At 38.4% G+C, this 11,340-nt stretch overlaps 1 long non-coding RNA gene across 1 annotated transcript; it reads left to right on the top strand.

Annotated features, from left to right (window-relative positions):
* Window positions 1-6,687: 6,687 nt before the first annotated feature.
* On the top strand, window positions 6,688-10,108 carry LOC126995397 (uncharacterized). Its single transcript, XR_007750297.1, has 2 exons — window positions 6,688-6,828; window positions 7,393-10,108. It is a non-coding gene; the product is annotated as an uncharacterized LOC126995397 (long non-coding RNA).
* The last annotated feature ends 1,232 nt before the right edge of the window (window positions 10,109-11,340 follow it).

Raw genomic sequence — 11,340 nt, 5'->3', positions numbered from 1 at the left:
ATTTTCATAAGCAGTGAATTGACATGCTCCCTTGCCCTGAGAACACTATCCACTCACTTCACTTCTCCTTTCCATGCCCTTTTCTTATTTCTTGTAAAAACTTACAGTACAGTATTAATCACTCTTTTTGCCATCTGAAAATCAAAACTAATTCCTTTAAATTGTAATCTTTATCCCAGTCTATCACCTCTTCTCAAGAGAGTAGAGCCAAGGCCATTTGCCTCAACTCCTCTAACTAACTGTCTTTATCCTCTCAAAGTTGACTGGTGTTGCTTCACTTGCTTTCTTTTATCACTACCTTCTGGACTTGGTAACTTCATTCCTCCATCCCTCTAACAACCCTGTTGCACATCTCTCTACTCAACCTCATTCCTACTTACTGATTAATGCAAGAATTGATCAGTATCTTCACTTTCATCCCTATCACAGAGTAGGCTCTGGAACAGCCTCCTCTCCACTATCTTTCCTCATTCCTCTGATGAACTCTCAGTAGGGAGTATCAAGACACCTCTGCACCCATTTTCTAACTTCATTTTTTGGCATCCTATTCTCTTTACTGAATTAACATGAGGGCATTTTTTTTATATATATAGCCATTGATTTGTATTAATAACCTTAAAACACATTGTTGTATATATTGTTATTTAACCCCTTCCCGGCGGCAGGGCAGATGTATGTACTATCAAAAAAAAAAAAAAAAAAAAAAAAAATCGGCTCTGTATAGAGGCTGTCGACTTTCATCCATACGTGTATATATTGATTTCCTGCAAGTGGGCATTCCCGATTGACGCCTATATATAGACTCTGCGCAAAACTGAACAAACATTTGAATCTATATATAGATGTTATTTAAGTTTGATTGGTTATATGTATATTGATATATTTATATGAAGGTTTAGATTCTGTATCAGTGTAATCACTGACAGTAGATGAGTCAGTATCATCAAAATCATCCAAAAAATCAGCATCTATATCCTCAGCTGCCAAAGAAGTCATTTCTTCCGTCTAAGAGGTCTCTTTCCTTGACATGATAGACTAATAATAAAATAAAATAGGAAAAAAATGCATAAATTCCCAGTGTTAGCTGATGTGCATAGCACATCCGCCACCGACAAAGCACAAGCGGTGACTGTCCTTGAGAGGCAATGTCGGTAAGTGTCGGGGTTTGAGATGCCAAATAAAGATTTTTGTTAATTTTGTTAGTAGTAAGGAATCGTCTATATACAGACCATGCTACAATCTAGTGTGGGCAAATGAGAGCAAACGTCTATATATAGACGCGCAGACAAAAAGTCCCAATTTCGAAACATCTATATATAGATCCTCCGCCGGGAAGGGGTTAATCATTAGTTATCATTATCTTGTAAACATGGAGATTGAGTACATGTTCATATTCTATTATGTCATATGAGGGGACAATAAAGGATGTACCATATTTGCTGGCATCGAAGATGCATCAATATTTAAGACACCCCACCCCCCATTTGGAAGTGCTGATTTAAAAAAATAATATTTTGCCCTTGACCTTTACCAATTTTACAAAGATGTTTTGTTGGTTGTTTCCTGACTTGTAGTACATTTCTACCCTATACTGCTAGACCAGCACCATATTGTAACATACAGTCATACCCAGCCGCATTTCATTTCGACTCAGTAACGCTACCTACAAATGACCAAAACCAACACTTGGACTGGATCAACACCATATCATAATATATATACCATACAATACACATGTACACCATACTGTAACAACAGCACCATATGGAAGGTGATCTAACTCTGAAGCTTTGTTTACCTTTGCTGAGTCTTCACTTAGTTACCAGTGCACAGGGGATCACCAAGACTAAGACTTGGTCAGGACCAACACCATATTGCAATATGTATATCATATACACCGTATAATATATGTATGTATACCATGTCTTAATGAGTTATATTCATCCACGTGTTGCTTATGCTATTTGTAAGGTGTTTGTGGTCACACAGAGTGATGACAAACACCTTACAACTAGCATAGGACTACGCATCTGGTGGCCCACGGTCCAAATCTGAACCTTCTGAGTGTTGTAATTGGACCCCAGACTCCAGGAGTAGAAAAACATAATTAAATAACATTGTCCTGGCGATGGATTCTTGCAAGTGTATTTCCTCGACTGATTGTAGGCCCTAAAGTCACTCGAGGAAATCCACTTGCAAGAATCCATTGCCAGGACCTTCATATTATTTAATCATATTTTTCTACTGGAGCTTAAGGTTCAGATACAATATTTATCTGGACCTCTGCATACATTTGAACTTGTCTAACTGGTCCTTTGCTCATAATAGTCAAGTAGCCCTAAACTAGCATAAACAACACACAGAATATAACTTGTTACATAGGTATATATATATATATATATATATATATATATATATATATATATATATATATATATATATATATATATATATATATATATATATATACAGTGGTACCTCGTGATTCAAACTTAATTGGTTCATTTGGGCTGTTCGGATTGAAAATGTTCAAATTAGGAAGCAATTTATCCCATTGAAATTAATGTAGAAAAAATTAATCCGTTCCAGGCCCCAAAATCCTCATATTTTTTCAACATTTTTATGGGTTTATGTAGTGCCCTGTGGCCAGATCACTCAAATAAATACATTTAAAACACTTAACCCTCTCATGCACCATAAGTTTCAATACATTTTCTTTTCCGCTCATTTCAAACATTGGGTCTTTTTGTCGGTCGAGGCAGTTTTTTAGCTACGAAAATTTTGTTTCTCAGCTACTTTCTTCCCCAAACCTGCAATTATCATTATACATAATATATCAATGGCTTCCTTATTTGTTGTAGTTTTTCATGAATCAATAAAGAAATAATAATGCCTTGGGGCGACCATCAGGATCCACCAGGAAGAAGCCTACCGGCTGTCCTGATACGTACCCTCCTCTTGGAAGAGTTCAAGTCGTAGGCAGGAGGAAATACAGATGAAGGAAGATTGTTCCAAAGTTTACCAGCGTAAGGGATGAAAGAGTGAAGATGGTTGTTAACTCTTGCTTAAGGGGTTTGGACAGTATAGGGATGAGCTTGAGTAGAAAGTTGTGTGGGAGGCATGCAGTTAGCAGGTTCGGAAGAGCAGTCAGCGTGAAAATATCGATAGAAGATAGAGAGGAGGAGAGCTGATGAGACAAAGAGCCTTAGACTCCACTCTGTCCAGAAGAGCTGTGTGAGTGGAGCCTCCCCACACGTGAGATGCATACTCCATACGAGGGCGGGCAAGGCCCCTGTATATGGATAGCAACTGTGCAGGGGAGAAGAACTTGTGGAGATACAGAACACCCAACCTCGAGGAAGTTGATTTAGTGAGAGGAGATGTAATGTTTCCAGTTCAGATTTTGAGTTAAGGATAGACCGAGGATATTTAGTGTTGAAGAAGGTGGCAGCTGAGTGTTGTCGAAAAATAGGGGATAGATGTTTGGAAGATTGTGTCAAGTTGATAGGTGGAGAAATTGAGTTTTTGAGGCATTAAAGGACACAAGGTTCCTCTTATCCCAATCGTAAATGATAGCAAGGTCTGAGGTTAAGTGTTCTGCAGCCTCCAGTCTGGCGTCATGTAATTCCTGTTGAGAGGGTCTTCTATTAAAAGAAGTTGAATAATGCAGAGTGGAGTCATCAGCGTATGAGTGGATAGGAGAGTCTGTTATGGAAAGAAGATCATTGTTGAATAACAGGAAGAGAGTGGGTGATAGGACAGAGCCCTGTGGAACACCACTGTTGATAGGTTTAGGGGAAGAACAGTGACCGTCTACCAGCGCAAATAGAATAGCTGGAAAGGAAACTGGAGATAAAGGAACAGAGAGAGGGATAGAATCCGAAAGATGGCAGTTTAGAGAGCAAAGACTTGTGCCAGACTCAATTGCAAGCTTTTGATATGTCTTGCGCGACTGAGAAAGTTTCGCCGAAACAGCTAAGAGAGGATGACCGAAAGTCAGTTAAGAGACAAGAAGATCAACAGTAGAACGCCCCTTGCGGAATCCATACTGGCGATCAGATAGAAGGTTAGAAGTGGAAAGGTCCTTTTAAATCTCCCGGTTAAGGACTGATTCAAAAGCTTTAGATAGGCAGGAAAGTAAAGCTATAGGGCGGTAGTTTGAGGGATTGGAACGGTCACTCTTCTTAGGCACAGGCTGTATTAAGGCTTACTTCCAGCAGGAAGGAAAGGTAGATGTTGATAGGCAAAGACAAAAGAGTTTGACCAGGCAGGGTGTCAGCACAGAGGTACAGTTTTTAAGACAATAGGAGGCACTTCATCAGGTCCATAAGCCTTCTGAGGGTTGAGGCCAGAGAGGGCATAGAAAACATCATTTCTAAAAATCTTAATAACCGGTATAAAGGAGTCAGAGGGGGAATGAGTAGGAGGAATATGCCCAGAATCGTCCAGAGGAGTTGTTACAGAAAGTTTGAGCTTTTCAGCCTTAGAGATAGATGAGACGGTGCTGCCGTCAGGGTTAACCCGGTAGCAAGAAAGCAAGAAAAATGAGAAAAAATCACCCCTCATACAAACCATTTCATAATATATTTCAAACATTTGTTATCAGATTATGTATCATCTATTTTTTGGGTTTATATCATGGCACAAATTTGGCCCGTCGCTGCTACCGGGTTAAGGAGAGGAGGGAAAGATGAAGAAGTGAAATTGGAGGAGATATTTTGGCTAGGTGCCAGAAGTCCTGAGAAGAATTAGAAAAGCAAAAGCAATTGATTCAATAAATGATATAATTATATATAATATAGAATAGGTAAAGGAAGGAAGGAAACAGCTGTATTGAGGTGAGTTTATTGCGACTAGTTTCACTTTTGCTTCTTCAGAACTGAGGTGACTCAGACGTCATCTTGCTATATAGGACATATAGCATATGCTGTATATATGATATACAGCAGGATGACACCTGAGCCACCTCAGTTCGCCTGACGAAGCAAAGGTTAAACTAGTAGAAGAAACTCACCTCAACATACCCTTGTTTCTTTCCATCTCCTTCACCCAACTTGTCGAAAATCTCCTTACAGATATAGAATACAGTTGAAATTGTGTACATCTATATACATATAGACAAGTAAATATTAAAATATACATGTACTAACTCAGGACATAACCATGTTAAAGTTATAACAAAATATCTTTACCTAATGAACAATTAGTTATACTCATAATGATTTTTTTTACTTTTTGGTAAAGTTATACTATACATAGTTATAATTGTTATATATTTGTTATATTGATAATATAGTAGTAAAATATATATAATGTTATAGAATACAGTTAGTAATATACACATCCACCTCTATATAGACCAGTAAATATTAAAAAATACATGTAATGACTGTCAGGACATAACCATATTAAGATAAAACATTTTATTCTGATCTCTTCATTTCTGGGAAACCGAAAGTAACAAATGGCTGAGCCAACTTTTCAGCTTTATGTTAAAGGATGCATATACTGCACAGTTATTTGCCATATTTCCAAAGCTATGAAACTGCCAAGCATGAAATATTCACAATAAAACGTGTACGTGTACTGACCTGCCCAGGCTCCACCCACATGCGCACTTCCCACACTTCAGCTTCCTGGGTGTTTTATGGCAAGTTTTACATTATTATTAGTCATTTTAAGGCATTATGTTTGGTTTATGTAAAAGATGAGTTATATGACAGTTTTTGGAACCAATTAATGACATAAGCTGAGATGACTATATTCCATACAATACACACACATAACCATTCTGTAAGAACAGCACCATGTGGAAGGTGACCTGTTCACTCTAGAGGTTTGTTTACCAATGGTGAGACTGTTTGACTAGTGGTGCCCAATCAACAACCAAGGCTTGGTAGAGGGAGTGTGTGGTTTAACCTCATACGACCATTGCAATATATTGTACAGTGCTGGTGGTGGCAGATGACGTGATAGCAACACACCATCCACCACAGCTAAATTCACTCAACCCTTCTTTCTCCTTCTGTTCTCATGATGATCTGGAAAATATTTACATCTGTCAACTCTACTGACAGCTCTTTGTTAGTCCCAAAAGTCTTCTGAAGCCAGTGGCTATCAGCCTTCCACAGGGAATAGATGAATGCTTGTCTAATGCCCCATATTGGGCCCCATCTGACTGCCACTCCCCCTTATCATTCCCCCCATGATTCTCACTATGGGACCACAAAAGCTCAAAGAGCCCCAGACTGGAGTGATATGTGCATTGGTTAGGGAGAACAAGTAACAAGGAATTAGATGTAAACACAGGATTCACTCACAACTGTGCAATGCTGGACCTCAAAATCAGTAAACCAGTAAAACTACTTTGAACTTGTCCTGGATGAGCTGACTGTATGAATCGGTGTGAAGGTGATGTTTTCGTGGAAGACAGGGCACTGTGTCACACTACAAAGTTAGTGGTGAACTGGTTTGGACTTAATGATGTAAAGTTGCTAACACCTTGGCCTGGCAACTCACTGGATCTTATTCCTATCAAAAACCTCTGGGCAATCTAAACACATCATCTACATGAACGTGACACTTCCTTATTCCATGCTTTAAAACCCTTTGTACCTGCAGTGCTGTTTTGACGATGTGTGTACCACGTGCAGAAGCGTCCTGTAGTACTGAGCAATATGAGTGGTACACACATACCAGACTGTTACATGGACGTGGTGTACAGCCAAATCATGAGTGCAGATCTTAGCTTTTCAGATCCCACGAGGATTGCGAGGAGTTAAGAAGACTCAAAATAAGTATGAGTCAGATTAAGATCTTGAAACAGAGGTGGAGGACAGAGAAACTACCAGACAGTGTTACTAGGCAGACACACTGTCAGCATGTGTGTATGAGCGGTCTTGTAAGATAGCCTCACACTAAGCGCTGGGAATGGGAGCTGCGGTACTGCAGGCACATGTGCAGAAGCGTCCTTGTAGTACTGAGCAATATGAGTGTGGTACACACATACCAGACTGTTACATGGACGTGGTGTACAGCCAAATCATGAGTGCGGATCTTAGCTTTTCATATCCCACATGCCAATATTCTCGAGAAAGATAAAAAAATGCATTAACCATTACCTACAGTCACTCATCTGTCAAAGTCACAACCTGTAGCCAATCAATTATAGAGTCCATTTCTCATGCTTAAGTAGGATAATATAATTATCCCAGGCCTTCGAAGATTCTCTGTTTTCAATAATCTTGCTACTCGAGTGACTAATATTTTACTGTTTGGTGGAGGTAATATCCTCCTTCAGATAGCAGTGAAAAAGATCATAACTATGAGATAGATTGCGAGGAGTTGAGAAGACTCAAAATAAGTATGAGTCAGATTAAGATCTTGAAACAGGTGGAGGACAGAGAAACTAACAGACAGTGTTACTAGGCAGACACACTGTCAGCATGTGTGTATGAGCGGTCTTGTAAGATAGCCTTACATGAAGCGCAGGGGAATGGGAGCTGCGGTACTGCAGGCACATGTTTAAATCAGTGGGAAGCTGTGGTAAAGAGGGGGTTAACCCAGTAGCAGCAACGGGCCAAATTTATGGCTTTACGGTGTAGGAGCAAAGGGCCAAATTTGTGCCATGATTTAAACCCCCCAAAATAGATGATACATAAACTGATCACAAATTCTTTGATATATATTAAGAAATGGTTTATGTAAGTGATGAATTTTTCTCGCTTAGAGGGACCATCAAGAAACATGATCCCTGCTGCTACCAGGTTAAAGGTGCCATTCAAGAGACATGGGGCAATATTAAACAGGAACTTTTGTAAACCTGAGTGATTCCTTTCCCAAGCATGTTCAGATTGTTAAGAGCTGAGAGTAGCCTACAAGTTATTCATTTTAGTGAATATCATCTTTAATACCATATTCAACTCTATTAATCATCCTGTTCCCAAGTACAACAGGTTCATGCAGCATCGGCATCACCTGCCACTGCTAGCACTGTATGTATTACTGATTTTACAACAGCTTTTTCATTACCACACAAACATGGCAAGCAAACAAAACCTCTCAGTATGAACAAATGACATCCTGGAGTTGACAACCCCAACACCAAAATCAAGACTAATACCAAACAATAACAGTGGCTATCGTAAGACTAACACCAACATCAGTTACAAGGGGTTCCATTCTTGTCGTCATTGGACACTGCCAAGACGAGTAGCATCTGCTTGACCACCATAGCCTGTACACTTCCTAAAGGCCTAGGTTAAGCCTACAGGTAATGCAACATTCATTGTTGTTGCATGCTATTTTTTTAGTCTGAACTTCAGAAAAGTGTCTTCAGCGCCAGCAAATATTCAATAATTTCTTTAATACAGAAGGATGAATCCCAACCATAACTTCTTGGGAAACAGGGTCCCCTTATTATGATTATTATTACTAATATTATTATTAATGAAAGTTGAACAAATTTTATGTCAGAATTTAGAAAGTACAACTATGAGTAGATCTGCATAATTAAATGTCCTTTATTAATTACCTCTATATTCTTTATGAAACAACGTTTTTTGCAACCAAAGTCCTTTCATCTGTAGAAATGCCATGCATTCTTTAAAATACAGGTTGTAGCCTAGTACTAGATCACAGGATATTTTTTGTAACAGGCATTTAGCTAAATAAATTTTGGACAAAATGTTTCACTGTGTGCAGTGCTATCAAGAACCTTGTGATGGGGTCGTGAGGGTGATACAGAAAGTCTAATTGGGTCACATCTAAAACTTTAAGGGCCACTAATCTAAACCTGGGGTTCTCAATCATTGGGTACTTTCCTTTCAAGGTGTTGTATATTAACTAAAGGGGTTGTATGCTAACTCCAGAGAGGTAATGAAGGTCTTTGTCAAAAAGATTCTCAATAAAAATTGATATAGTGTTTGATGTAGTGTAGATACCAGCAAACTAGTAAAATAATTTATAATTTTCATTGTAATTTGGTCCCTTGCAATTCCAATCAAATATTTTATATACTTTATTATCATTGATACAGTGAATATTGCTTTGGTATTGTTACAAATTTAGATATATATAGGGTTTTTTTCTGTTTACTAATTATTTACTTAACAAATCTGCAATATATAGTGCAACCATATTTCATAGGAATGGTTTTAAAAACAAATGGACAGTAGAGTCTCACCAATAATATCCAATGGATGGCGAATAAATAAGATTACTAGTAAAACTGTTATTTGTGTAACAATTAGGTAGCTTATATGTGAAGCCCTCCTCACAATTGACTCCATAGCTTGCCTCACATTTCCATCACAACCAAAAAATATTTAGCCACTGCAATACTCTTGTTGGTCACTTGTTAGTTTCTCTTAATATTTAGCACTGTTAATTCTAAACAGTTCTGTTTCCACATGTCAGTGTACTACGTATAATACACCACTTTCAAGAAGTTCATCATTCTGTCTTATCTTTGCCCTCAGTGGAGGTTTCTTGTGGGTGCCTTAAATTTTTTCCTTACCCATCCCAAAATTCTTTGGCATTCATGCAGCAAATCACACCCTGCATCATCTCTCATAGCTCCAACAGGCAAAACTGCAGAACCCATTATTAACCACAGACCCTAGTAACCACTGGCTATAGAGTTAAAAATGTCATACTTGGCCATAACAGTACTTCACTGAGTGTCTAGACAGTGCAAGTGAACCGGGACAGGCAACCACATCACCAACGTAGCAGCAAACAAATTCTATCCGTGACGCACTCACACACTTTCCACATAATATATGTTACTCAAGAGAATCTAGATAGCATTATCAAAATAAATGCACATCTTTTCCAACCTACCGTTATTCTTGAATACAATATTGTATGTCATTATTGGTTATTGGTGAGAACTTACTGTGTCACTATGTAGTACCTATTACTTAAAAATTGTATTACTTGCAATGCCATTGAGGGGTGATGTGGTGAGCACCAATGACAATGAGAATTTATGTGTAAAGAACTCCTGGTCTAAACCATTTTCATAAAAATGTTGTAGTGTTACTTCATGATTTAATTCTAATCTAAAGTCTCAGGGACTTGAAGCTGCAAAAACTTGATCTTATCAGTAATTTCTGCACATGTACTAAATATTGAAATATTTAATTATTTTGATATCTTTAGTGTACATATATATTATTCTTGCTTTTGTTTTGGGGGGTAAACATGTGATCATTTTTTTCCTAGTTATTTGCTAGATACATTAGTGATTTTTTTCCTTTCCATATTTGTGAAATTATATATATTAAAAAAATCCTTTCCATTACAGCTCTGGGATACTAAAAATAAATTGATACCTATGACACAAACACTCTGTATATTTTATGTCCTTAGACAGTAAAGATGGCAGCAACAACTGATAAGTCGAGAGAGAGAGAAAGAGAGAGAGATTTACATAGATTTACATAGATTTACATAGAAAATCAGACCACACAGACCCCATGGTCCAGACTTGGTGGTCTGTCCTTAAACCTAAGTGATTTTACATTAATCAGAAGACTCCAAAACGTTGCATTTCTACTCTAGTTGATATTAAGTTGAAGGAAGTGACGGTCGAGCTTATTTTTGAAGGAGTCAATCGTGTTACACTGGACCACTGACGGTGGAAGCTTATTCCATTCTCGCACTACAACGTTGAAGAAAAATTTGGTGCAGTCTGAATTTACTTGTCTACATCTGAGTTTTACGCCATTGTTCCTCGTGCGCAAAGTGTCATCGATCATAAACAATGTTGATCTGTCTACATTCGTGAAACCATTAAGTATTTTAAAACATTCGATCAGTTTTCCTCGGAGGCGACGTTTCTCAAGAGAGAACATGTTAAGGGTAGAAAGCCTTTCTTCGTAGGATTTGTTGCGCAAGGAAGGGATCATTTTCGTTGCTCGACGCTGAACACCTTCTAATTTAGCAATATCCTTTGCATGGTGGGGAGACCAAAACTGTACCGCATATTCCAAGTGGGGTCTGACTAAACTGTTGTAGAGCGGGAGTATTACATCTTTATTCTTGAATACAAAGTTTCTTTTAATGAAGCCCAACATTCTGTTCGCTTTATTTGCTGCATCGATGCATTGCTGTGAGAATTTGAGGTTTGACGCGATTTTGACCCCCAAGTCTTTGGCGCATTGAACGCTTTTGAGTTTAACGCCGCGCATTTCGTATTCGAACTTCTTATTCCTCGTTCCAACTTGAAGGACCTGGCACTTGTCACGTTAAAGGCATCTCCCATCTATCCGACTGTTGAAATTTTGTGCAAATCCTCTTGGAGGCTTTGCCTTCGTCAGTGAGAACCGAGTTGCC

Source organism: Eriocheir sinensis, chromosome 8 (assembly GCF_024679095.1).
Source record: "Eriocheir sinensis breed Jianghai 21 chromosome 8, ASM2467909v1, whole genome shotgun sequence".
Taxonomy (NCBI): domain Eukaryota; kingdom Metazoa; phylum Arthropoda; class Malacostraca; order Decapoda; family Varunidae; genus Eriocheir; species Eriocheir sinensis.
This window is presented reverse-complemented; position numbering and strand designations above follow the sequence as displayed.